General features: G+C 43.9%; 1 protein-coding gene across 11 annotated transcripts in view; it reads left to right on the top strand.

Moving 5' to 3' along the window:
• Window positions 1-407: 407 nt before the first annotated feature.
• HDAC4 (histone deacetylase 4) overlaps window positions 408-27,786 on the top strand; it is a 415,745-nt gene continuing 388,366 nt past the window's right edge. For 3 of the 11 annotated variants that reach the window (XM_054209794.1, XM_054209784.1, XM_054209795.1), the window contains exon 1: window positions 408-544. The gene's annotated coding sequence lies outside the window, so the exon portion shown is untranslated. Of the gene's footprint in view, window positions 545-1,111; window positions 1,182-1,586; window positions 1,644-1,665; window positions 7,097-14,097; window positions 14,844-27,786 lie in introns of those variants that run through there. The other 8 variants (XM_054209790.1, XM_054209791.1, XM_054209786.1 and 5 more) reach the window with 8 other exon arrangements.

Below are 27,786 nucleotides of genomic sequence, written 5' to 3'. Positions count from 1 at the left end.
CCAAGCTGCCAACTGAGGGTACCGGCCTGCCGGGGCCTCCGTGGCGGAGGAGGGGGCCCAGCCTGCCGGCGAGCGGCCTGCCTCGGAGACCCAACCCTCGCTCCGGACTCCCATCCCGCCTCCGAGGACCGGCTCTCCGGCGCGGACTGGGCTTCTCGGCCGCTCCCCGCGGGGCTGCGGGCCCAGCGACGACATGGCGGACACCGGCCTGAGCCCCCCGGTCCGCGCCGTCGCCTAGGCGATGGGCCGCGCGCCACGGGGCGGGGCCGCGGCGGCCGGGGCGGGGCCTGATTGGTTCCCTTACCCGCGTCGGGATGGGAGGGGGGGGCGGAGGGGGGGAGAAAAGAGGGAGCCGTGGCTATAAATAAACCGAGCTTCCTGATTGGCCGGAGGGAAAAATGGTTGCACCACGTGACTCTCCATCTAAAAATTCCAAGATGGCGGATCCCGTCACGGGCTGAGTCCGTTGGTGGCGCGCGCGCCGCGGTGTCCGCGCCGGGCCCCTCGACGCACAGCCCTCCGCGCCTCGCCCGCCGCCACCCAGGTCAGTAACGGGGCGCGCCGCCGCCTCCCCGCGCCGGGCCGCCCCCGCCGCCTGCCCGCGGCGCGGCCCCTTTAAGGCCGCGGGCTTTTCCGCCTGCCGGCTTTTAATCGCGGCGGGGGCCTCTGCCGGCCGCTGGGCTCTTAAAGGCATTGGCGCGCGGCTGTTTTTACTCCGCCGTGCTGCAACCGTGAAGCGCGGAGGGTGGCGGAGGGGGGAGGTGATGGGCAGCTCCCGGCGCCAATGGGGTTGGCCGGTGCGGCAGTGGCGGGTGGATTTGAGCCGCTCGGCGGTTCCTGCCGCGCGCTGATTGGGCGGCGCGCTCGGCACGGGCGGGGCCGCCGCGCGCCATCACTCGGCCTGGGCGTAGCGCAGCGGAGGGGGGGCGTGACGGGCAGCGCTCCCGCCCAGTCAGCGTGCAGGGCCGGCCCGCCGCTCGCGATTTTGTGAATGAGGCGGGTGGGGCCGGCGCTGCCTCAAGCCTCGCCCCCTCCGGCGCCGGACCCGCCCTGCCCCGCCCCTCCCGGGCGGCCGCGGCTCCACCCCTACTCCCCCCCCCCCCCCCCCCCGCCCAACCCCGGCGAGCAGCGCCGCCGCCTCGGTGCTGCGCGGGGCTCGGCGGGGAGCGATGCGGGCAGCGGTGAGTGTCGCGGGCGGCGGCCGGGCGGCGGGCGGTGGCGAGGGCGTGGGCCCGGGCCCGGGGGCGGCGGGGCGCGGGCCGGGGCGGCGGGGCGGGCGCGGCGGCCCTGCGGCGGGGGCGACGCCCGCAGCGGGGCCCTGCGGCGCCGAGCGGGCCGCGGCCCGGAGTCGGTTCTTTCCCCGCCACGGGAATAACGCGGGACTTGAGGAAAGTTTCTGTCGAGGCCGGCTCCGCCCGCCGCACCCCCCCCTCGCCCCGGGCTCCCCGCGGGAACGCGCCTCACGCCGGGCCCGGGGCTCCCTGACGGGGCAGCGGCTGCCGGGCTGGGCCAAGGAGGTCGCCCCGACGCCCGCGGCACCGACCACCTTCAAAAAATCACTAAAACGGGCTTTTTTTCCTAACTAGGAGGGTGAAACAAGGGGTATTCTCCTCAGCATCGCCCCGCTTTTCGGAAGTCCTGAGGTAACGTTGGGCTGCGGGGGGAAAATGACAGGTCGGAGCCGAGGCAGGGCTCCGTCCCCAGCCGCTGGCTGCGGCTTCTCCCTCCAAAATACGTATTTTTGGAGGGGGTTGTTCGTGGTGGTGGTGCATAAAGTGCGTGTGCCGCTCCGAAATGCACCGCGTTGGTTTGTGCGATGATAAATTAACAACAACAACAAAAAAAACACCCTCCAAAATGATCCTGCGTTCGGAGGAGCGCGAAGGGAGGTGTTGCTGAGCGGTTGTGTGTGGGTTTTGCTGCAGGAATTTATCAGGGAAGACGCTGTGCAATCCCTCGGCTCCTTAAATGTTATCTTTCGGGTGTTTGTGGCAGTTGCTAACGCAGTGTGACATCTTAAGCAAGCAAATGTATTTACATAACAATTATTTTACATTATAAGCTGGGTGCCGCGGACCGTTTAAAGGGAAGTAAACCTGCCCTTTATTCAAAACACTTGCGTAATTGTTTTGTGCACGCGTTTCATGATTAGCGGAAGGCTTGGGTTTTTTTGGTCATTGTTTGCTTGTCAATAGATTGGCATAAATTAGGCTTGTCACCCCAAACACTTGGTTTTCTGGCCATAAGAGCATATTTCATGTTACAGGCTTGCCTGATATTCCACGCTGGATTACAGGTCTAAAAATTCCTAAGAAGTGGGATCTGTGTTGGAAAGGTGTGGGTGGATTCAGGATGTGAAAATCGCTTGTAAATCTGGGATGGGGCGTGCAGCTCGGGGTGGTGGAAGGGGGGTATAGGCGCTCTCTGGTGTTCTCCATTTCTTCTCAACAGGGATATCCAGGCCACTTAATTTCGTGCTTGTTTCCAACAGCTGTATTCTGTTGTCTTCATAATGCTAATTTGAGACTGAAGAGATGGAGCAAGTATTATTTTGGCCCTCCATGCTACGGTGAATTTCACTGCTGAGTGAATAATCTCCTTGCCAATGCATTTTGATTTACTGGTATTATGTACTGTCAATAAATGGGACTAGTGCTGTATTTGCTGCCATCAAAGTGCTTTCTGTTGTTGCCAAAAGCTACCTGGAGTTAATTATCTGAATTGGACTTTTTTTTAAAGAGCAACATTTTTTAAAAGCTAAGGAGCTCTGAAGTTTATATAATAATCTGATTCTTGGCAAGGTTTCTTCTATTTATTTTTTTTTTTGGTAGTATGGTCTGTCGTGGCACTGAGTTTTAATCGCTTCAGATGTTTCCACCACCGCTGTATGGAGTTTTCAGCCCAAAAGCTGCCATTGTTGCTCCGCAGCCTCTCTGAAAGAGTTAAGAGGGCATTGAATTAAGAAAGCTCAGCTGCTTGTATACAAATATACAGCAATTACAAGGCAACAAAGTTATTGCAGAATCGTACTGTAACCATGGCAACATGTTCACTCAATTACATTTGGAAATGTAAAATGCCACCCAGTTAGAAAGAGTAAGTTTTAGCAACTGCAGATTTTCTGTATAAAGCGAAATGTGTAAGACGTGGCTTTCCAGGATTATATACTTTTCTTCATATTTGGATGGTATGTTTAGCATGCGCATCTGACAGATTTCCATTGCTGATATTAAGCCCTGCCCTTGGTTGTCTGAACTTAAGGGGAAAAAGAAATCCAAAAATCTTTAAATATTTAAAATTTAACTTTGCCATCCTGTAATTTCTTTGGTTTTGTTTCAGGACTTGGCTTTAGAAAGTGGAGAGATCAGAAAATGCATGAAATGCATTTTGAAAATTACCTCGGAATACCAGAGGAATTTGTCATTTACTTAATGGGATGGAGGCATGAAACAAAAGCATATGTATGGCACGAAAGCTCGTATTCTTTTGGGAGGAAATGTTTGTTGAGCAGTCTGTTCTTGTGTAGTGTGATCTCCAACAGATTGTCCTGAAGTAGAAGAAGGTGTGAGCTACTGAACTTTGTGGTCAGCACCAAGAGAAAGCAGTGAAGAAGTTCTGGAGAAGCCCAGGTTAGGAAATAGCAGGTTCAGGACACCAAGGTCCTGATGCAGGTTACACCTGAACTCCTTAGTGGAAGTTAGTTTGCCTTTTGTTGGTAACTTAGTAGCAAAAAGACTAACACAGAAAAAGAAATTTCTTTCTTATGTTAATATTTGTATTGGTCAAGATGCAACTTTTTGCTTTGCTGTGCTCAAGTTTCACAGGCAGTGTCCCATTAGTGCAGAAAAGGCAAAAACAACAATGCACTTAAAACAAGTTTGTTTGGTTTTCCTTTTAAACTAGGATTTGTGCATTTACAGACACCTGCGGATTGATGAACTTCTAAAGAAGTTACCTAGTAACAAGAGCTGATAGGAGATATTTAGGTGGATGCAGATTACAGTGGGCTGTCTCAAAGAAATGCGTTTTGCCCAGATAGTCAAGGGCTTGAACTCTGGGCTCCCTCCTGAAGCCTTGGAGTATCTGTATTGGAAAAAGTCTGGAGGTCCCATGGACCTGTGTCAGATTGTGGATGGTTCTGGAAGGAAGCTCTGTCCAACCTGTTGGGTCTTTCTGCTTTCACAGTGAGCAGATAGCTTGCCTGCCTTGTGGCTTCTGCGCTCCTCAAAAGCAGCAGCTTGAGCAAGTGTGACTTTCTGTTCCCCATGGTGAGTGCTTGTTTTTCTCTTTGCCTTCTGCCACGGGCAGAGGTGGAAGCACAGGAGGTGCCTGTTCATAGACTGCTGAAAAGGTTGAGTTGATCTCAGTCTTCAACCTTAAATCCCACGTTGAACCGCAAGTGCGAGGAGTAGGATCTGTTAAAAATAAAGGTTAAAATTGAGCAGGAGTCCATGGTTTTAGATTAGATTGCCCTCTTAATCTCTCTTTGAAACGGCTTTGTGCTTTCTGGCGAATAGACTTTTTAAAGCCATCTTAAGGTGTATTTGTGATTCAGCAACTTGGTGCAATGCCTGAAACTTGCCCTCTAGGATCATTTTTAGGTTTCAAATCTGAGGGAGCTACAGACTTTCTATATATGAATGTGCCCAAATGCATTTCAAACAATGTGTTGAGAGAAAAACCTGCCATCAAATACATAGCATATGATAGGATCAAATATTCTAGGACAAATTTTTTTCATCTTCCATAGCTGAGAATAGGCAAGAGCTTTTAAAATGAATTGCTCACGAATGTGCTTATCAAATAAATTATGCTAAAAGGAGTTAGTATGTTGAGTGTCTCTTAAAACTTGCTGTGCAGCCTTACCTTAAGGAGGGCAAACTGAAAATTTAATGTGGGGTGTTTATGTTCTTGGTCAGCTGAATATCGGGTATGCTCCACTGAAAGATTACTGTTCATTTTTGGAACTTTTGGATTGTTTGAAGCATTCCTCTAATGCTTGTATGCCATGTCTTTGTACCTTTGTCAGGTCACAGTAACTAGTTGTCCTCGTGTTTTCTCAAGGATAGCATGCGTCCATCTGCGTTAAGTGACATGATGCTCTCTTCAGGGTTTGAAAACCTGGATGCTCACTGCCCAGCTGTGCCAACTTAACCTTGGGGTTAAAACATTTCTTTGGTGTCGTCTTCCAGTTAAAGAACGGATTGTGTTACACTCCTTGGCATTGTGTGTATTTGTATTTACTGGAAAGGATACTCCTTGTCATTGTATGTGTGTGCATATATCTATATATATATACATATAATACAAAACTCCACACCTTTGGGACCATATTTTTACTTGTCTTGCGTCTGTGGTTGAGTACACATGGTAATATTACCAGAATAGTTTATTTAGCTGAATAGTATGTGTTGCTAGCCTGTTCCAAATGGCAAAACTTGTCACAAACCACAAAGAAATATTAATTGAACATGTTACTTGAACAGTGGTAATGACATTCATTAAATATTTGCCAAGTATTCTTGATTCTTCTTGCTGACTTCTTTGGTGATGTCGTGTTCTATTTCATCGCTCTTCCAGTTTACCTTTAGCTTGTTTCCAGTTATCCCATTGCTTTTCTGTAATCTTTTTTCAGTCCTGCTACCTAGTCTCCAAGGCCAGCCATTGGGTTTAAATTTTGTCAGACTCCTGCTGGAATCCTTTGAGTTTGGGCTTTTGTAAAAGCCTTTTTTTACTGGACATAGAACCTGACAGTGTGTGTCTTGTCATTGAATTCAAAATTGTTTTTCAGTTTTGAGTCCACTTCCCTAATGGATGGCTTCTGTTTACCACTTACCTTTTCCTTCAGGTCCCCCAGGTCCAAGCATACCAATGCTCCAAAGCAATGAAAGGAACCTGGTTCTCCTCAGCTTGCTCGCTGATCTCAGCGGTCTGGGTAGTGTATGTATGTGGGCACATCTGAAAATATGTGGTTTTGCCTCAAATTGTTTAGTTGAGAAACAGCAGAAAGACTAAAGCTGTATGCTTTAATAATTAGAAATGTGTCAATATTGTTACCTAGTAAACGGGGTAAATAGTCTTCTAAAAAAAAATCAAAAAAAAAGCTGTGTGTGCTGGTGGGGGAAATGCGTTTTAGCATTGTGATTTGATTTAGATTGTCTCTTAATATATATTGTGTCTATATTCGACTCCTTGGATGAAGGAACTCCTCAGACCGCTCTAGTAATTAATGCCACTTGACTGTGTTATGCAGAAAACTGGAGTGGGCCAGGTTTACTTTATGCTGTAGTGGACCATGTTGATAAGGCAATATATAACAGATGATTCATGAAGAGATGCTTGTCATTGCCAGGACTTGCTTGAATAGCAGGCAGATTTTGGGCAGTGCTTCTTCACCGGAAAGACTTGGGCTGTTTAAGCTGAGAGGAGAAGAGACAAATATGCACTGTATTTCTAGCTATCTTGAAGGAGCTGCCTTTCAAAGCTTAGAAGTTGCTGGAGGGAGAAGGAAATGAGTAAAATAAGGGGACGAAGAAGCAGAAAAGCACACAGAGGTTACATAATGATCTTGAAAAGGTGAACAATTAGGAAAAGATTGTAAAATCGCGTGGAAAGCTTCTGTGGTTTTCCTTTTGCAAGGAATTACAGCTTGGCCTTCCTCTAAAAATCCAGGCCTTTTTTTCATGCCATACATTACTAGACAAATCTTGATCAACTTCATTTTCCCCCCCCTTATGCTTCCTATTGGATATTACCTCAGAAAAGTTTGATGAAAATCTGTTTCCAACTGCCATCTACTAGTGCAGAGGACTGTGTGTTGACTTGTGGTCATGGGCACAGTTAGCCTTCTGCCCTCGTCAAATGATTGCACCTCTGTTCCTCATCAGTAGTATTTAAAAAATACAAAGTTGCAATTTGAAAATTGGATTTTAGGCTAATAAGAAACCTCTTTTTAGTTTTGTCAAGATTAGGTTTTGTTAAATTTTATTTATTTTACCCTAAGAATCCTCCGAGACAGCCATTTGGTTTGGTTGAGGACCAGAAAGGAGCCAGAGAGGTGTTGGAAGGAGCTGGAGGCCGAAGGCGATGCGTGCAGGTAATGTGGCTTGTCTGAGGAAGGAAGAGCCCCTTTCTTTGGGGCATCATTACACTAGTTTGGGCATATGCGTAGGATATGACAAAGTTTTGCCCTGGCAGCGTGTTGCCCATGAGATGATGATGTCTAGGAAAACATTTGGCAAGTTTTTCAGCTCTCCATATTGCAGATGTGATTTGCTGGAACGGCAGATCGAATCATAGACTCATAGAATGTGTTGGGTTGGAAGGGACCGTTAAAGGCCATCTAGTCCAACCCCCCTGCAGTAAGCAGGGACATCTTTAACTAGATCAGGTTGCTCAGAGCCTCATCAAGCCTGGCCTTGAATTAAAGACGCTGCCTTGGGTACAATCTGGCTGTCAGGTCTGCGTTTGCTTTGTTTTCTTTCAGGTTTGATCTCCTGTAGACCTTTCCTGGACATGCATAGATCTGTATGTTTTATGACAAGCCAGTAAGCTGTTGGCTGAAAATTGTATTGTAAGGCTTGTTGGGTTTTTTTTTTTCAGTCGTAGGATAAAATAACGTATAGGAAATTAATATCTTGGATTGGGTGCTAGCAGTGTAGCCGTGTATTGTTTTAAATGATTTTTTAAGTGTATCACTGTTTCATTCTGGTGAACGCTGACATCCAGTTGAACTCATCTCCATTTATCTTTCATGAGTAGTGAAGAATTTTGATATTTCACACATAGGAAATAATTCACTTTATTAATTTTGCTGAAGAACTGGTGCTTTAATGAGGTGTCTGTCGGTAAGACTTAATTACTGTTAAATTCTGTGAACATTAGTATACTGTGACTTGTTCTATTTAAAACCAAGTTTCATTTGTCAAACGCACGTGACGACATTAGTTTGCTGATATAATGGGCATTGACTTAAATTTGAGAAATAGTGGTTATTCATAACTGGCCTGTCACTAGTACTAGGGTGCAAGATTTTTCAGGGTGCTGTACTTGTCTGAAGTGATGCGGCTTTGTCCTCTCTGCAATTGCGCGGGAGGACATTGGTAGGAAGGGGCAGTAGCATCACAGCTGTGTCCGCACTAATGTCTTTGAGTATTTCATGTCGAATAAACAGTTATTCAAATTTGTTCTTTGGAGGGTTAAAGGTAGATGAGCACATTATGCTGTTCCCCTTTCCCTTAGCGTTTTCCAAGTTGTCTTCCCGTTTGAGTTTTCATTTTACTTCAACCTGTAGCTTTCACAATGTTCTCTCTAGTTGGTTAACATACTTCTACTGTGTTGCGTTTTCCTAATATGCTAAAATGCCTTATGTTGCATTTGCTCAGTGGAACAGGGTTCAAATAAGTTCTGGTGTTGTGTTGACAAAACCTTCTGTCTTGTGTGCATCGCCCCAAGAAGATGATGCAAAATGTAAACCTGAAACAATGAATTAATTCTGTTTCCCAACAAGTATTCAGAAAGGGAGTGTTGTTCAAAGTATTAGGAAAGTTACATTTTTCCCCACGGGAGCTACGCTTATCTAGTTTTTGTTTGTGTTTGTTCCGGATTCTGTTAAAATTCTGAATACAGGTAGTTCTTGCAGTAAGCAAAAAATAATAATAATAAAAAAACGTGGTTTGCCATCTTGCTGCAGGCTCACAGAAAATGTAGAGCAGTGAGATTTTCTTTTTCACTCAAATAATGCGCACACAAGGGTTAAGTGAAGAAAAGGCGCATTATTAACACCTTTAAAATGATGAGGATTCTGCAAAATGGAACGGTCTGTGAGTTTTAACCTTGAGAGCTTGGTAGCTCAGGGCAGTGAGAAGGGAAAAGTCTCCACTCTGTTAACACAGCGGCATTGGGGCAGGTACTTTTGGCTAATTTGGAAGGAAGAGGGATAAGATGGAAGAGGGGTTGTTTGCCTTGACTTTGAATGCAGCGGCTCAAATAATATCTACATCCTTACTTGCTTGCGGTTAATACCCAAGGACCAGGGGAAAGGGAAGACCTGTGGTGCAGACTGTCAGGCAAGAGGGGTCTTGAAAGGAGAATTCATAAGTAAAATTGAGCTTTCCTGCAGGCTGGATTATATTTTAGAGCACTGCATAGAATCATAGAGTCATAGGGTTGGAAGGGACCTCTGGAGATCATCTAGTCCAACCCCCTGCCAGAGCAGGGTCACCTAGAGCAGGTTGCACAGGAACGTGTCCAGGGGGGTTTTGAATGTCTCCAGAGACGGAGACTCTACCACCTCTCTGGGCAGCCTGTGGTGGAACTCATTTCTTCAAATGAAAAAAGCGTTGCGTCTCCAGCCAGCGTGGACTTTAAAAAGAAATAAAATAAAATAATAATAAGAAAACCACAAAAAACCTCCAAATTGCTGTACTTAGTGCTTTGTCTGAGTCAGGAGGGGACTTCTCCGAGTCAGGGTGTGAACAAGACAGCAGAGGTTGGCCTCTTGCAGCACAGCAGGATGTACACCCTGCTGGGAGGCCTGGCTTGTTTCTTTAGACCATTTGGGGAAGAAGGGAGGACTTTCTTTCTGGAATATCTCAGAAGATATCAGGTCACGTTTCTTGTGGAGGTCTTGTTGGAGAGGATGAATGATAGCACCTTTTATAAAACTGGAGAGGGCAAGAAAGCAGTAAGGTGCAGTTTCCTGCTGCCTTCCCAGGGAGACGATGTGGTTTGAGCGTGGCTTGTACTACAGTAGCATCTTCAGGGCCAGTGAAAAAAATGGCGCCCTGCAATGCTATTGGGGCTAAGCACAGCCCTTTCTTGCTCCATGCGCAAAGCAGAAAGCCTGTTCTGTTGCTGCTGTTTTGTGCTGTTGGTCAACAAATCAACCCCTGGATTTCTGTAAACCTCACCTCCGTGGTAGGTGGTGATTACTGCCAGAAATTAACTAAAGTTGTCCAAGTTTGTTCTGTTGCTGCTGCTCTTACTCGGCAGCAGTGTGATAAAGCAAGGCCCAGATACGTTTGGTAGTGAGTATGCTCAAAACTTTGTGTCTTGTCTTCATTTTGTGATGAAGATGAAGGGAGAGCAAGATGAAGAGGCTGCACACAGTCAGTATGTTTGAATCTAGTGTTACTATCCTGCTGAGCAACTGATCCTTCCAGCGGACTGGAACAGAAATTGGCCACTGTGATCTGCATTTGCATTTCAGTTTGTTCCTCACCTACTTGATGTAAATGAGCCTCCTAAAACAGATTATTTTCCTTATGGATTCTTTTGTGCATTTCTCCTGCCCAAGACTGATTTTCTGTTTGAATCTAATGGTGATGAATTGGGAAGAAATTTTATTTACTTATTTCCCCCAGCTCTTACCTGCTGTCAGATCCTGGTGGAGGCTGAAGTGAAGTCTTCACTTCATTTTAGTGAAGACTGCCTCTCACAGGATTTTTAGCCTGGAAGCATGATCAGAGGAGAAGGGAGAGGACTAGGAACGAACAGCAGGGTATTTATTCTGATTGCACGTGGTAGGTATTGAATGCTTCGTTGGGGCTGTACTCACTTATTTTTCTATTGGACTTTTCTCCATCCCTGTACAGAAGTCAGTGCTGTGCACTGCACTGAAGGCAGGCTGCTGCCTCATCTCTGTGCCTTCAATGGAGCATTTCGTGATGGACTTAATCATAATTGTGAATGAAATCTTAGCATTAGGGGAAAAAAAACTTCTTGCGTGAAGCTCAGCAAAAACTACAAACTTGTGACAGAGAACGGTAATCTGAGTTTTTAGATTATACGTTATCAAACCTAGCATGATGCAGAAGAGCTAGATACTTCTGGATCAGTAGACAGAAAGGCTCACGTGGATGGATGGATGTGCTTTCAGGGCAAAGTGTAACTCTGTTGTTGTCTACAGCGTACCTTGAAGAAAATGGCCTTGTAAGTTGAAATCTAGTTCATGAGCACATACTGTGAATTGCTGAAAAGAGAAAAGACTTTTTCTGTGCAAATTTGTGAGGAATCCATGCTGGTTTTGGATGGATTTACACAGATTACATGGTCTTGTTCACCTCTGTGGCTGTATGTGGGTACCTTTTGCTGATGTTTTCTGTACTAGGTTATGCTTTGTAAACAGAAATAGGTGGTGGTGGTGGTACCTGATGAATCTGATTCTTGTGTCTGGTTCATTGCACTGCAAGTGTAAAGATAGCTGTTGTTCTGCTTGGAGGGGTGGATCCAATCCTTCTCAGTGCCAAAAGCTTGCACACACGTGAAAAAACAAAGCACGATCCATTCTTTTGATGGAGAGGTGAATGGTTGGAGTCCCTTTTGGGCAATAATGAGCTGATCTTTGTGAACTGACAGCTAACCTGGGGAGAGAGAAGCAGCATTCTCCTGGGGGAGAGAATGCTGCAGTGAGTTCTCAGGGGTTGATGGTGGTTCTGGATGGCAGACATGTAGCTAGTACTAATTTTCTATGACCATCAGACTAAAGTGTCCTTAGGTCAATTATTGACAGTGTTAGAAATCTCAGCTGAATTCAGTTTGGCACTGAAAGTGTGCTGCTTCTGGTCTTTGCTGTAAAAATGCTGGTCTAAAAATAAACTGATGTACAGGGATGCTGGAAGCCGGGAGCAAATGAAGAACTTGTGCACAGAACGTAAGGCAGAGCCCTTGGCTGATGCAGAGATGGTATCACAGAGTGATGTTGACCATGGCGTGAGTGAGGTCAAAGTAGGAAAGTTTTGCACAAGGTAATAATTCCATTGTAAGCAGAGAAGGAAGTAAGAAAACTGAGACTCTTGAGATAGACATCGACCTCTTCGCAAGCCTACCAGCGGCCAGACTGCCACACTTCAAAGGGTATGTGCCATAAAAGCTGAAATAGCAGTTGGGTGACGAATATTGCACTCCAGATATGAAATCCTGTAGCGTAACAGCTAAACTAGTCTGTCCTCCTGCAGGTCCTGTTAGAAATTGGAGTTAGCACTGCACAGACAGTACAAAAAAAATAATAATTGCACTCATGTTTAATTAGGTATTTACCTCACCTAAAATGGCAGAAAACCCAAGCAACTTGAGACACAAGTGTCTAATGCTAGAAATGAGAGCATCTTTACATGGGGCTTATCACCCCTCCTCGTGAGAAGGATATCCCGTTATTGTATACTTTCAATTCCTAGATCTTCCAAAGTGCCACTATGAATGACATTCCCCACATTCTTTCCTTTGCTGGAAGGAGCTGATCAAGCCATGAGGTTGGGAGGCACACTGGAAGCTGAGAGATAGCCTGATGAGCTAGAGCCTGAGCTTTCTCTTCCCTCTTCTGAGGGTATTCCTAGTGTGGTACCCCCCAGTCCGAGGAGTTTGATATGGGCATCTGATCCTCCTTGCTGCCTTTTTGCCCCATTAAGAAAAATCTTCAGTCTCTGCATTCACTAGAGCAACTTTAAAGAGGAGCAAGTTAGGCTATATTTAAATAAATAAAAAAGGCAGCATATTCTTGGCAATAATTTAGACTTTTGCTGTAAACTGTCTACATTCCCTGGGGGATGAGGTCTCCTTTTGTGAAAATCTGTTCTGGATTCAGTATGTTTGACAATTTCTCTGTATGACTACCTTCAGTTTTTTGTTTTGGTGGTGTAAATGAGCAGACTAATGTGTGTGTTTCTAAGTACTCAGATTGTGTTGTTTTTCAAAAAATAATCAAAATAACCTCTTAAGTATACTGGGGACTGATGAAGCTTGCATTCCTAATATTGCAACACAAGGTGTTCTCTGTTTTAGACTGTAAATATTTATCTCTTGTCAAAGCACAGCAGTTACTATTGGGAACTGATCTGGCATGCGAAAAGGTTTTCCTTAAGGAATTTTTTTCCTTTTATTTACAGTGTTATCATATATTTAAATTCCAGGGCCTCACTGTATAGCTCTGAGGCTTGTTCTTAACACTGGCAATGAAAATCTAAATTATCACAGCCTCTGAGTTATGGATAACTGAATTCTGAGCATATGCTGTAGCCAACTAACAAGCGTGGGTGTGAAATTCAAGCAAACATAGGGAAAGGTACTAATGTTTTCCTACAGCTGCAGGAGGACTATGAAATGAGAAGGGCTGCAAGCCATGTCACCAGGTGCGTTCTGGACTGTGCTTGGAGTGGCTGTGACGGAAAGGGCACGTATTCAGCACCGGTGTTCCACGGTCTGGCATTTTGCAATGGCTTGTCTCTTCCCCTCCTATTCGCGTGGCTCTTCCCTCCAAGAGCAGGCCTTCACAAAACCTTTCTGTGTCTCCGTTTAGCCTCCCTGCCAGCAAAAATGCTTTGTCATAACCTTTCTTCAGGAGCTTCAGCGCTGTGAGTTTTGCTGAGTGATCTCTTGTTAAATTGTGATCTGTTACGTTTGCCACAGGTATGGAGAGATCTAGAGATGGTTTCCTGCAAGTGGGTAGTATCTGAATCCTCACTGCTGGCTACAAGTCCTGCTTTTGGAGCGTTGTAGGTTGCTTTAATCTCTCTACAGTGGCTTACATTTCTGGGTAAATAGTTTCTGTTGTATTGTGCCATATGTAGGAGGCTTATTCAGCCTGGAAAGGTCTGATTTTTTTTTTTTACATCTTCCTAGCTTTTGTACATGCTTATTTTTTTGATACTAGCAATTGCTGATATTCTCTGTGCTTGTTAGGTAGCCGACTTCCCTGTGTACTGCGTCTCAGAAGAGAAGCCAAGAGCTGTCAAGCAGGTGTCCTGGTTGGAGTGCTTTTTTTTCCCTCTTTTAGGAAACGTCCTCGTTGAATGAAATAAGTTACTGAAGCTGAGTTCAGTCCCTGCCGTAGTAGGGAAGAGCTGCTTTCGCTCTTTCTTATAAATGTGCAGAATGCGTGTCTCAGGCTGTATCCAACACTGGCCTTTGAGCTTGTCTCTCTGATTTAGAGGTAGCTGGCAGATAAAATGAAGTGAAAATAAAAAGAAATGCTTTCTTTGGCTCTGGTGTTTTCATAGGTATATATTTATTTCACATATATATATTTCATATAAATATATATAAATAGATGATATATATATTTTGTATTTTCATATAAATATATACATTTCTGCTTGGTATGTCTCCCTCTCAAAACTTCAAGGACAACAGATGGATGTCCAAGTATTGCCTTTTTGAAACAGCTCTTAATGTCTGAGTTTATCATCTGCTATCAAGTCATGTAAACTTCAGTTCTTGCTCTGTAATATCTGTCTTCAGGGATGCATGGTCAATACAGCCTTTATTTTCTCCTCTCTCTGAAGTCTGGTGTGAAATTTGCTGTTTGTGGCTTCTGGGCAACAAGCTCTTTCTTGGTTTGTGGAAGGGTTTGTAACTGGTAATTGATGCAGCTTTGTCAGGGTGTTGGTTTACAGCTTTATGTAGAGTCTTTTTTAATAGTACTTCCAAATTAAAGTGTGAAAAAGTAAATGTCCAAAGTTATTCATAAATACAGTGATATTCAAAGTCGAGCCGTTTTTTTGAATAGGAACCTTTGTTCAGTATTTCCTCGAATGAGAAGTAAAGCTGTCTTGGTCAAAGGGAAGTGTTCCGTATAGTTCTGTGCTGGACTTGGCTCTCTTGCTTTAATGCAATATATTTTAGCAGAATTGAAGTTGATTTTGAATGTTACCGTCTCCTTGCATTCCTGGTAGAAATGGCTGTCCATTTGCATATTTTCTGGCTTCTGTGCATCTAGATATGTCAGCAGCCTCTGCTCCTTTTTGCTTGATCTTATCTCCCCATTCCATTTCAGGAAAAAAAATTCTTGCAGTCTCCTTCCCCCTGCCCCAGCCTTGGACTGTGCTTTGCATGCAGAGTGTTTTCAGGTAAGGAGGAGTCACATTTGCTTTGCAGCAGCTGCATACTCTTGCTAGAATTTAAAACTGGTGCCGAAACGTAAATTTTCCGAAACGACTAAAACCCAAAGGAGTTACTTGTCTTTTGCAGTGCGCTGTAGCTGGCTTTGCATTTTCAGTGACTTCCTACAGAAAGAGACCACAGTGTTAGCTAGCAGGGGTTGCTAGCGTTGGCTGTCAGGCCATTTTTTTTTTTTCCTCTGGCATAATGTGACTTATTAATCGTTATGTTAGTGGTAACACAAGATTCATTGAGATTAACATTTAAAGACAACAAACCCAAAGATTTTGAAAATATCTTGTATTCTTTCCTGTTCATTTATTTTAGAGTATTGGATGTAGCAGGCGATAAAGGGCAAAGAGATTCTGCACAGCAGAGCTTTGGTGGCTAATGACAGCTCATCTTGAAAGCCAAGCAGTTCCTCCTGGTGTGGTAGCCGGGTTTAAAGAGGATATTTAGGAGCATGCAAAGGAGCAAAAACCCAAACCCCAGGAGTCAGAATGAAAGACCCTGAAGTTTGGGCTATAGTGTTTTAATACCTGAGAGAGAAGGCTGAAGAGGGACAAAACCAGATTTAAACTACTTTGCTTACTATCTGTCCTGAAAGAGGAGTGTCTTACAGGGAAGAATATTGTGTATATTCCATTTAGTATACAAAGGCATAAACAGCAGTATAAATTTTAATCTAGATCATAGAAACTTAACGGAGTTTGAATCCTTGCATATCTAAGCTAGGGCTCTTAAGGCATCCTCAAGGACACTGAGTTGAAGTCTGTCTTTTCAACTGCTAGCTGACAGTGTTTTAAAATCTACCTAAAAAAATCCCCATGGCAGATACGGTCTCAGTCCTTGAAATATGTCCCAGTTTTTGTGGCTTCAGAATCCAGTTTTTGTATTTCAAGAAGCGATTCCAATTGGTCTTGCTGTGTTCCTGTTGTGCAAACAAACAAAATGGGCTAAGTAAAATGTGGTCTAAATCATAAGGTAAATGGAACTCTTCCTGCACCCTGAGTTAAATAACAGCCCTGGTGTTGGAAGCAACACCTGGTAAGTGAACTCTCAAAAGTTTGGTGGCCTCTGCCTCTCTCTAAAGGTAACCTGCAAGTAACGATTTAAAAGGTTTTGTCCTTTTTTGCTTTGGTGGTGTTATAGCACAAATAAATAAAAACCAAGCCCCCTGAAGTATGAGTAATGTCATTTTTTGCTTCTTTGCTTTTCTTGCTTGTCAGCTGCAAGCTTGAAGTACTTGACTGAAGGTTCTAGTTTTTATTAAAGGGTGATGTTGGCCGTTAAAAATTTAACCCTACTTGCAACATAGGAATTTACATTTTTATGGTGATTGAGTTAATTTTCTTAAGTTTTTTACATGGCAGAAATAACTGTTGACTTAGCTTTTAGTATACCATCAGTTATCTGAGTTTCAGTGTTTGACTGCCAGCTCTGTCATGCTTTCCCAGGTGTTTGTCAGCATTGCTTTTCATGTGCTGATGATGAGAGGAGAAAAGGTTTTCACAACAAAACAAAAGTTATATTGCACTTTAAAGGGAAAGTTGTAGTCTTTTTTTTCTGTTCAATGCAGCATCCTTTATGCTCATATGTAAAATTTGGGTTTAAGTGATGTCCTGGTTAAGATCCTTTGAGTAAGAAAATATGGAAAAATTTAATGCACTACAGTTATACACTGTAACGCATTTTTATTGACTGTAGGAAAACAGAGGCACATTAAAAGAGGAAACTGAAGAGTGACACCACAAGTCCATTAGGACTGGGCACTCAATTACTGCATGGCTGTGAGGAATGCAGTGTTTTGGTAATAGTATTAGCATTCACTGTAAGAAAGAAGCAATAAAACACATAAAAACGTAAACTTTGGATCCAAGTGTTTTAGCTTTTGTGGGTGAGGGTGTGCTGTTGTCTGAGCTGTGCAGCAGCCAGAGCGGAGGTGCTTACGTGAGGTCTGCACGCTTTCCGCAGTGTTATTTTGGCAAGAACAGCCCTTTTTCTGTAGGGCAGACTCCTGGGAGATGGCGTTGAGGAGCGAAAGGGGATGTGTGTGAATGGTGGTAGCTGGCAGTCGGTTCCTGCCAGTGGCGTGATACAGCTGCATTATAGGTGTTTGTTGTAGGGAGCGCATGTCATTCTAGATTTAGAAAATGGCATTGGATTGTTCTCAAACAAAATAGCTTTTTGAAGGATGACAATGACTGTTTAAGCCACTTAACTGGGGCATGAAGAAATGTAATAAAGAACGGAGCTAAGCTGTTGTTCCCAGACAGCGTGTGGACAAGGCTTGGTGAGCAGGCAGGGGTGCGGGGGGACCCTTCTGCCTGGAAGGGAGGTGGTGGAGCGGGGCTGAGGTCTTTGGGGGCCGAGCCAGTCCAGCCTCTGCATCAGTGGGAGAGTCCAGGGGGAAGTTTGCGTCGTGGTGTATGAATCTTAACTGACTTCAGTCTGTGCTGTTAGCATGATAACACTTGTTTTTTTTTTTTTTTTCCTTTTTCCCATGCCAAAAAAAATTTGGTGTCTGTGTTGCAGATTAAAATGCACAAACCGTTGTGATATCTCTCTTGTGTCACTGTTTTGCAGTGAACAGCAGAGGGCTAAATGTCCACTTGAAAATGATGCAACTTGTTTGTGGAGACCTTGAGGCATGTTTCTTTCCAAGAGCATGACAAAGGTCAGGACTTAAAAAGCATAGTGGTAGTAGGTGCGAATGGCAGTGCAGTTAACATTGTGCAGGGAGCACGGAGTATTTGAGAACACCCGTAATTAAGTTGCTGGTTAAACTTAATGCTGGTTAAAACTAGCATTGCTATGTAGTCAGTTCCAAAAGAAACTTGGGGAAATGTTTTACTAGACAAAAGAATTCCACGAGTTATGTGACAAGAGTTGCTTTAGCGTTCAAACTAAATTATTTTCACATGGTAATCAGATAGCATTCAATTAAAAAAAAAAAAAAAGGGCTAGACTAACCTTAAACAATGTTTGTTCTTTAAAAAAAAGTCAATATTCTTTTTTTCAAGTTAATGAAGTAATTAACAGTGATTGATGACACATGTACTCAGCTATTTTATGCTGGTAGAGCAGATGGGTTAGGCACAGCTAGTGACCAGTAATTTTGATTCTTTGTCAGAAGGAACAAGAAGTTCAGATGTGGGCTGTAACAGCTGAAGTACATGAATAGAAAAGGTACATGTTTTTTCTTTCTGCCTTTCCCTACCTATGTATGAGCATTTGAAAAATGACCCCAGGTAAAGAATCGTGGGTTGTTCATTTTAGCAGTTGAAAAAGCTGAGCTGGAGTGAAAATGTGGTTGGCAAGCTGAAGGTTTTCAGTTGTTTCCCAAAACTAATTACATAAAGGTGTCAGTATCCTTTTTATGGCTATATCAAGCTGTTTTGAAAGAGAAGGGAAGATGTGTGTGTGAGTGAGCAAGCAGGTGAAAAGAATAAGATTCAGTTTGAAAGCTACATTATTGAGCAAGTCTACAGAAAAATGGTGGCTGGATCCATGAGTCTTCTATTGTGATTCAGTTTTTTTTTACCCCTTGGTGTCTGCTGTGCTAGGAGCCTGGAGGGAGAGGATGTGGCGAGTATCTTTGGTACAGAACACTGAAGATGGGTGTCAATGGGGTAGAGAGATCTCGGCACTGCTCAAAGGGGAGTTTGGTATAGTGATACAGTGGTAGTTTTAAAATGTTTGGGATACATTACAGATTGCTGAAACTTTAATTTGCACGAATTAGAAGGGGATCTTAATATGTTGTCAAAATGTTGTGTTTAGATCACGTGCATTGATGGGAAGCTTCAGCTGTTCTGGAGTTTGCATGGGAATGCTTGAGTCAGTGAGATGAGCTTGCTGTCTGCTTGGTCACACAAACCCTGTCAAACAAACGCTGTCCAGGATTGTTGTTAGGGGGATTTTGGTTAAAAAGAATATACGATTTACCATTACCAAATATACCATTTTGATTAAAAGGAATATACCACTTTTTTATCACTTCAGTCAAGTATTAAAAGGCGTTCTGATTTTTGTGCTTCTGAATTATTGTAGCCAGGGTGATCTACAAGGAAGGAATGAAGAAATGAGATGGACGTCGTCCATAAATGCACAGTGTATTCATTTACCTTCAGCTATGTGATTTGAACTCTTTCAAATGCAGAAATACTAGGATGGAGGAAAAACATGGAATGGGGAAGAAGAGGGCTTCAAAAAAGCCGAGACGGTAGATTTTTATAGGTAACTCTGCCCAACTTGTACCGACTCCTGCAAGGCTTCAGTAGCAGCTGGAACAGGCTCCCGAGGCAGACTTTTATCCTTTCTCCCTCCCACGCGGATCCATCTGTGAGACTGCTTGTTCTTGCTGCTCTTGCTGAGAAACTGGATCGAGCTCAGAAGCATCCTGCTCCTTCAGACCCTCTGCCAGAGTCTTGCTAGTTGAGGAGGGCTCTGTAATCCTGCGAATCTACATATTCCCAGGTTTTACACACAGTCAGTTGCATTTCTGAATCTGCAGCTCTTCTGTGAGCTGTGTTCCTGCTTTACTCTAAAAAAAATTTTCCAAGCTGTTGACCGCTTTAAATTGGAGCTCCCACAGGGTGAACATGATGTGGTATTTCCAGATTTGCTCAGGTTCCTAAAGATCACCTTTTGTTCAGAGTCTTGGATTATGCATCAAAGGATTTAGGTTCACTCGTCATCTGCTTGGTGGTTCCCAAAGCCTTGTTTTTTTCACTTTTATGTGTATTTGAGATACCTGCAATGCTGCTTCGACAGCAATACTTTTTGAGGTCTAAAAATAGAGGAGATAGGAGCAGATCCCCTCTTTGGCTAGACAGTAGTATTGCTGTTGGTGTGGAATCTGTGGAAGCAGAAATAATCTTAGTACTCTCGTGTACTCCTACCAATGAAGAAGGGACACACAAACTTTTGGGGTTTCACGGTGTCCATCAGAAGATCTAAGGTTTTTCTTTTTAGGACATGGAGGCAGCCTCAGCTTTCAAAGCAGCTGTAACTGTTGATCAAGGTGGTGATTTGCAAAAGTGTCTGTAGATGGTACCGTGAGGGATTTTGTGCAGGACATGCAAAAAGCATATTTTTCCAAGTAGCCCTTGGTTTAAAGCTTAGTGAGGGAAATTTGCAGACTTCTGCGAGGGGCAAGCTCTAATAGTGGCAGGTATGTGTTAATTTAACATTGAAATGGGTGAAGAGGTCTTCGCTTCTACTGAAATATCAGTGTTCCCTGTGTTTCCAGTTTGGGCCAGTGTCTCAGCATTGGGATTCACACAACCAAAGTGCAAGGGCTGCCACCAGGGATGGGTTTGAGCAGCTTGCTTTAATTTGAAACACAACTGAAAAGAGCCTGGACAAGGCAGCCTGATTTAAGGAATCTGCGTGCCGTGGACATTAGTAGTGGAGTGTTTCTTGACAATAAGAAGCAAACGGGTATGCAACTGTAGAAAGCAATTTTTCTTGATAATTTCTGCTACACGTAATTGGATTAATTATTTCAATATAGGTTTGCTACCCTTGAATAGCTGTGGATTAGTTCTCTGTTAATAAAGTAGCTCACAATTAGTTAATAGTGTCTTGCCATTTGTGGCTGCTGTTCATGTTGTTTTCTTTTAATGCCTGACGGTGCCTTTAGTGCATGTATAGCACTGCTTATATTGCAAAGGCTTGCTTAACAAGCCACTGCCTGAAATAATAGCAGGATTGCGCCAAAAGCAACTACCAGGGACTGTCTAGCAATGTATTATAGCCTTCACTGAAGGAACTGCGTAAATACAGAGTAGGTATCGGTTATTCTTGGAGTCTTAATGTACATATACTATAATTTAACACTTAGGACAAATGTGGTTAAAGATTGAGTCTCTTTCTGAGCATTATACCGTACAAAACCTGTCACACAAAGTTAAAATGTTTAATGTGAGCACATAAGCAATAAACCTGCACAGTGTATATTTGAAAGTGGAAGTTTAAGGGAGAGGCGGAAACACAATATTTGTTCTACTCTAGGCTGTCATGTGAGAGTAGCACTCGTAATGGCTGGCATTGAAATGTCAGCATTTGCTAAACAAATGTACTATGTTTTAATTCCTTGAAGTACAGGGTAATTTCTTAGATGTTTAGTACATTTGAATCGTTGTGCTGAGCTTTTGATCTTAAAGGTAGGTACCTCTGGTTTTGCTGCTGCAAGGTAAGAGTATGGAAACAAGAAGTTCAGCAAAGATGGGATGCCCTAATAATAACAGCTGGAGTGGTCAGTCTGGATGTGTGACTGTGACACCGATGTACCTAGTAAACTATTGGTGAGAAGCTATTTCTAACAGCTGTATTAGGTTGGGTTTTCTGTTTAATTATTAGTTACACAGTTCTAACTGTAATGAAGGCTTCAGGTACTCAAACTGATTTTGCTCTCCATTCTTCTTCCTTGTGGATCCCTGGGTGCTGTGTAGATACTTCCACCTGCCAGTTCATTTGAGTGTTTTCTTTGCCTTAATGAATACAGGTGTGCTCACCACTTATGTGGAAACTAATTAAGAGCTTGTTATGTGATTTGGGTGCAATACAGAACCTTAGAAGGAGTAAACTTTGTATTTTGCAGGGTGGGACTGTCACATCAGCGTAGGACAAAGCAGAGCTGAGTTGATTTTGTGACTGTGTAGGTGGGCTTTTGTCTTTAAAGGTACTCGATTGCCATGTTCTCCAGCAGCATCCAGGAAGGTGTACTTCAGGAGGCATTTCACAACAGGACATGCACATGGTGACAGTTCTCTGAAACACTCTCTTGTGAGCTGGTGACTTGTCTCATGGGTTTCCTGGCCTTGTGCAGAAGCACTTGATGTTTGTCCTCTTTTCGAGGAAGTTTGTCCATTTGCTTTTGGAATTCAGGAAAACTTTTGCTTTCTCCAGCACCCCAAGTCAGAGTTTCTTAGTGCATCTAAGAAGGAGCATGTAATGCATTTTGCTTCAACTTTCCATCCAAAGTATTTTTTTCTGATACGTTCCCTCCCTTCTCTGTCTACCCAGCTTGTCTCCCAGAAAAAGGATGGGAAAACCTTCTTGCTCTGAAAGGAGATGGAAAACAGAGTGATTAGTGACTTACTGTACTGTATTCATCATGATTCTGCATCACTGTAATATCCTTAAGTCGTCTCTGTTCTGGCCTGAAGACTTATAATCTGCTTAAACTCTATGAGGAATTTATACCACACCTCTGATAATTTTTTTTTTCTTCTTCTCTTCTTTTGAAACTCTCATATTGTGTACTTGGAAATGGAGGGGGAGCGTCCAGATACGCAGAAAGTATTCATGAGTTTGGAGGAACTGAGCTAATACGACAGCAAATTTGTTGTTCTGTTTTTATTTTCTATTACTGTGATGGTATTCTAGTTGCTCTTTTGTCCACAGCTGAACGTTAAGCTGATGGTGTATTTTATAGTGCAGCCTGTTATTCCTGCGGTATGTATTTAGAGACAGAAACATTGTCTTTGGAAACTTAAAGCTATTTGAGAGGATGTCTGATGATGTTTGAGGCTTGCAAGTATGTTTTCTGGGAGACCTCTGTTTTAAGTATTGTTGAAACTGTAGGAAAACCAGCACTTCTGGAAGTGGGCAGTTCTTGTGAAACTTGGTCTCCTGGGACAGATTCAGTAAAGCTGTGTTTTGCTTGAGAAGTAGTATTTGAAGTGATGTTGTCGGAGGGTTGTGTGGGTCCTCAGGACTACCGCCGCTGTTTTTTGTCATCTTGCAAAGTGGTGACTCTGGTGACATAGTCCCTAGAGAGAAGAATCAGCCCGGGAGACTGTTTCACACTGCTGCTGCTCTAAATAAAGATGCAGTAAATCATTTTGTGGTCATAGTAAATTATTATTGCTTTCAAATAGCTATATGCCTCTTCTTTGTCCCGTCGTCTTTTCCTATATAGATCCTATATTGGTGGTATTTTTTCAAAAACTCCTGAAAAGCAAAGGCAGGTGTTGTGTTTTGCTTTTTTTCCTCTAGGTAAAGTTCGGGATCTGTTGTCAAAGGAGAGATCTAATCAATAAGCTCCAACAGAGGCACTGCCTCTCATTAGGTCTGTGCGTCTGTGCAGAGCACGTATGTGCTGCAGCATTGGCTTGTTCGCAGGCTGCATGTTAGGAGTAGGAATCCAAGCAAGCATCAAGATGATGCTGATGTTGTCATCTTCTTACATGGAGCATAAATGATTAAACTTAATACTGTTTGCCTGTTAATGCAGCAAGGAATCTAACACCTTGGTAGATTTTGGAAAAAAAATAAATAAAACCTTGTTATTGGTGTAATCTGCAGTGTCAGGCAGAAGGATTGGTCATAATGCTTTTTGTAAGATGGGTGTTTCCATGGCTTTTGGAGGCCGATGCTAGAGCACTGCTAAAGAAGTGCCAGGATGCGGAAGGCGTTCTCCTAGCATCCCTTCTGCTGTTGTCTTCACAGAGCTGGCTTCCTTGCCCTGCTAGAAGGCAGCGTCTTCTACAAAGCTGTTAATGTTCAGGGGTCTGAAAGGCAGAGCAGCTTTCTCTGGACCTAGAAATAAGCTTCAAAGCACAGCAATGGGTGTTGTAGATGTATGACTTACACCATTTGATGCATTGTCAGCAGGCAGTTAGGTTTGTTTAACTGAGGTTTTCAAGTGATCTTGTCAGCTGGCTGTAGTGTTGCCATCTGGGGGTGTTGATGGTATGTGTCTGAGAAGGCCTGCAGATGAAGTGAGGTCATCGATAGCTGGCTATCCTGAAGCAACCAGACTGACAACTTAAAACAATCTTGAAACTTCACCCTTAGGCCAAGATTTTTATCTTGGCTGAAGTACTGTAGCAATTTCAGCTCTGAAAAATGGAGCTTTGTAAATAAAGCTCTATCATAATTTTAATTACTGGTTACTGCATAGCTCTGCTTGTGACTAGTAGAGAGGCACACCTGGAATGGGCTCAGAAGAGGAAGGTGAACATTCATACTGTCAAAACATTCATGTGGTAGGAACTGTAAGATTCCTGTTACTTATTGTTGGGGGGGAAGCTTTCAGTAGCTGCAAAATGTATGGAAACAGACTTGGAAAACTGTTGGATTCCTTACATTTCGTAGTTCACATGCAATTCTGTCTCTTAATGGTTGGCTACATCCCCAGTAGGGAAAAAGTGGTCTTGGAAAGTGTGTGGAAGGAATAGTGTAGAACTGAGTTGTGGAGCTATATTGTGTGTGTGGTTTTGGGGAGGGACAAGCCTGGTCGTGCAGTTGGAGAGGAAGAAGGTGAGGAACCTTCTGTTTTAGAGAGCTGTTAAACAGTTCTGTGTTTAGAGCCAGATGCTTTCTCCCTATACGCATTATTCCCGTGTATAGGTGGTTTGTCACCATGTGTGATAACCCAGCCTGTTGATGAATTTGCCACCTTTTTCTTTGCAGCTTCTGGAAGAAGCAGTTAAGTCTCATGAAAATGTTTTAAGCAGGCGCATCCCTTCCTTGACATAAATGCTGAAAGATCTGCCTGCCGTACTGCTGAGGACTGAGCGTGTTGTGTAATGTACTTGTTGGTAGGAGGTGAATAAGAGAAGAGCTAAAATGACCAATGGTGCCTTTAATCTAGGGAAGGTGTATAGTAAGGGATGATGGTTGGTTGAGGCACCGAAAAAATTGAGAAACAAGGTGCCCTTCCTGAGGCTGCAGCCCCTCAGTCCGTCTCTTAGTGTACGGTGACTGCAGATATGGAGGCTCATTATCAGCTGGTGACAAGGAGGTGATAGGACACTCAGGCTGTGGCTACCTTCTGAACCAGGGACGTGACGAGGATACAGCTGCAGATGCTCCAGCCGGCATAGCTTTAGGGAGCATGTGCTCTCAGGCATACCCGTAGAAGCAGCCTGAAATAAATAGGCATTAATTTGCTTCTTTGTGCTCCTCTTCCAGAGTTTTTCTAGAAATCCTGCAGCGATCAGACTCTGAACAATTCTGTGAGGTGGAAAGCTTGATCATCCAGTTCTGTTTGCTACACCTGATTAAGTAAGAGTGTGCGTTTTTCACACCTGCTTGTTTTAGTCTAGAATTCTGCTCAGTCTTTCTGTCCTGTAGTCTGAAACATTCAGTGCCATCCACTGTCTTGTGTGCGTATGCTCCTCGGGCACCCATTGCTCTGTGCCTAGGGAAGGACTCCATGTGAAATGCCAAAGCTGGCACGGTCACTATGCCACTGGCTGTTGTCTGCCAAGAAAATTCACCTAGCCAAGCAGGCAATCCTGGGGCTCGCTCGGAGAAGGCAGGCAGGCAGGCTCAGCGAAAGTCTTCCATGGCAGCGGTCATCCATCTCTTTTTCTGCACACTAGAGCCCAGTGAGTCTGACCCCAGCAGGAGTGCAGCAAAGCCTGCTGTGCCCGTGATCCTGCTCCCCCCAGAAAAGGAAGCTGAGCGACCTGTCTGGCCATAATAGTTGGTTATGAAGTTACTCAGGAGAGGATCGTGCTGCTGTAAACAAACACGTGCTCGTCCCCATCATCTACAGCGTGCGTCTGGGTTAGCGGTGGGCAGGTTGCCTAGGCAGCTCATCCTGGCCATGACCCAGTCCTTGCCCATGCATGAAATGCTTGCGAGGAGCATGCCTCCGGACTATGTGTGGGGTGGACTCACTCTTCTTATGGCTGAGATGTGCAGGCCAGAGGTGATCGCCCTCGTCCTGGAAAGCAGTGGAGTAGAAGTAAAACAAGCTCTCAGTGTTTGGTTTTTTTTTTGTTTATTTATTTATTAAATGAGAGAATTTGCTTGGAAAAGCCTACAAACCTCCCAATGTCCTAGGCGTAGGGGTAGACAGCATTTTGCTTCTCCTAATTTGAGAAGTGTTTTTGTGCCATGGTGGCAAAATGACAAATTTACATAAGAATTGTTGCAGATAAGAGCCTTGACCACTGTGGAAATGCCTCATTGGACTGCATTGAGATCAGCGCAAGTGGTAGCTGAAAATTAAGAGTTTAGTGGTGAGATAAGTTGTGAAATTAATGCTGTTTGTATCCTGGAAACATCTGTTTTGCTTACACTTTCCTCAGTCTTCTAGAAGAAATGTAGGAAGCATTTAAAAAAAAAAAGTTTAGGTGAACTAAATCTGTAGCTTGTCCATCTGATCATCGTTATTTTGTCGTCTCTGCTCTGACCAGGCACTAGTATTACTAAAACATGCAGAAACTTAATATTTTGGGTCTTTCTCATGTCTGACTGAATTTAGATAGACCTTTGGGGGAAGAAGTGGGAATAGGGAAGCTGTTGGTGCTGTTAAATGGATTTGCTGCTACTGTTTCAGTTCAGTTTCTTTGGGAAATGCGTACACATCTTCTCACTGTTCATGCTCCGTACTTCATTCTTGCACTGTGAAAAAGAGTCCACAGAAATCTGTTAGCTGCATTCCAAACTGTTCCTGTCTACAGCTGAGATTGCTTCTGCTGTAACATTACCTGCTGTTTTTATTGGAAATACATGATGTTAATATTTCGCTAATGCCTGGTCTAAGCTGACCCGACTCTCTTCAACAGGATGTGCAAATTAATGGAACTGGAAGATCTTGAAATTAATGGAACTGGAAGTCTCTGCTGTCTTTGGGATGGCAGAGATCTGCGGGGATTAGAAAAGACACTTAAGTAATTTTCTCTTGAATTTGACACATAACATGAAAGAGCGTTCCAGGTCTCTAAAAATGCAAGATGGGCAGAGGAACTTGGAGACTAGTAATGCCAAGACACTTGGGGTAGAGAGAAACAGCCAGTTAAAGAGGTTTTTTAATGAAATGCAGCGAGGAAGGCCTCTTTGTTCAGCAGTGTCTGCTCGGGCATTATTCTGCAAACCAGTGAAGTACCATTATAAAGCTGGGCCCGTCCCACGTGACAGTGGTGGTATTTAAGTCTTAGACCTGTTTTTGCTGCCTTACTGGAAAGGAACATGAATATCTGAGCATGATAAGAGCTCTTCCAAGAATAGACGGGACTACTTGAAATGTAATGGCACAGATAAATTGTGGACAGATGCTCATTGTGCAAGCGGCAGTAGTAGTTAACTATCATAATCATCCCCCGCCCAAGGAATATTGCCATCTCTTTGCTGGAGGTCACCACACCCTCAGAACTGCTGGTGGAGCAGTTTGGGGTGAGTGCTCCCTGCTCTGGCTTTGAGCGGAGTCAGCTGGATTAATTTGGATGGGTTAACTAGTTGGCTTCTGCCAGCAAGGCTGACTTCATGTCTGCAGTGGGGTAGGGAGTGCTGGGGATAAACTGTTCTTGCTAGCCAAGCAGTGAGGGCAAAAATGCCTTGCTGGGGCAGTGAGGATCTCCTCCGGGTACCAGCTCTGGGTTAACACGTCATCTTCAGCATCCGGGAGAGGTTATCTGTTGGGAGCCTGAATGCTGATGACTTTTCTTTTTTTTTTTGGTGCAAAGAAGGGAAATAACCTATGGTTGTGAAATACTTGGCATAAAGGGTTTAATCTGTTTCAGCAGTGTCAGCTGGTAGCACGTATCAGCGGCAGGTCTCTGTGTGTGTGTTAAAACAGAGCAATCTCCCTGAGATACCCTGCCTGTAAAACATGGCTATTTAAGAAATACTGGATGCCACTTGGTAGAAACCCCCCAAGCCCCCAAAATTGAACTTCAGGACACCTTGCAGCAGGTTCTTTTGGTGTAAATATTCCTGGCTGCGTTGGAGACACCATCTGTGGGGGCCTCTGAGGTGAGGGTTTCTATAAGCTAGGGTATCTACTGCTATTATATTTTTATTTTGGGGGGGGCAGGGGCACACTAGGTTCCTAACTCAGTGGGGTTTTTTTCTCTCTTCTTCCTCCCTCTAATGTACAGCTTAAAAATAATTCGGAACGGTGGATTTTTTTTTTCTTTTTTCCCCCTGGGACAGTATGAAGTTGCT

The sequence above is a fragment of the Rissa tridactyla genome, chromosome 7 (assembly GCF_028500815.1).
Source record: "Rissa tridactyla isolate bRisTri1 chromosome 7, bRisTri1.patW.cur.20221130, whole genome shotgun sequence".
NCBI classification, from domain to species: domain Eukaryota; kingdom Metazoa; phylum Chordata; class Aves; order Charadriiformes; family Laridae; genus Rissa; species Rissa tridactyla.
This window is presented reverse-complemented; position numbering and strand designations above follow the sequence as displayed.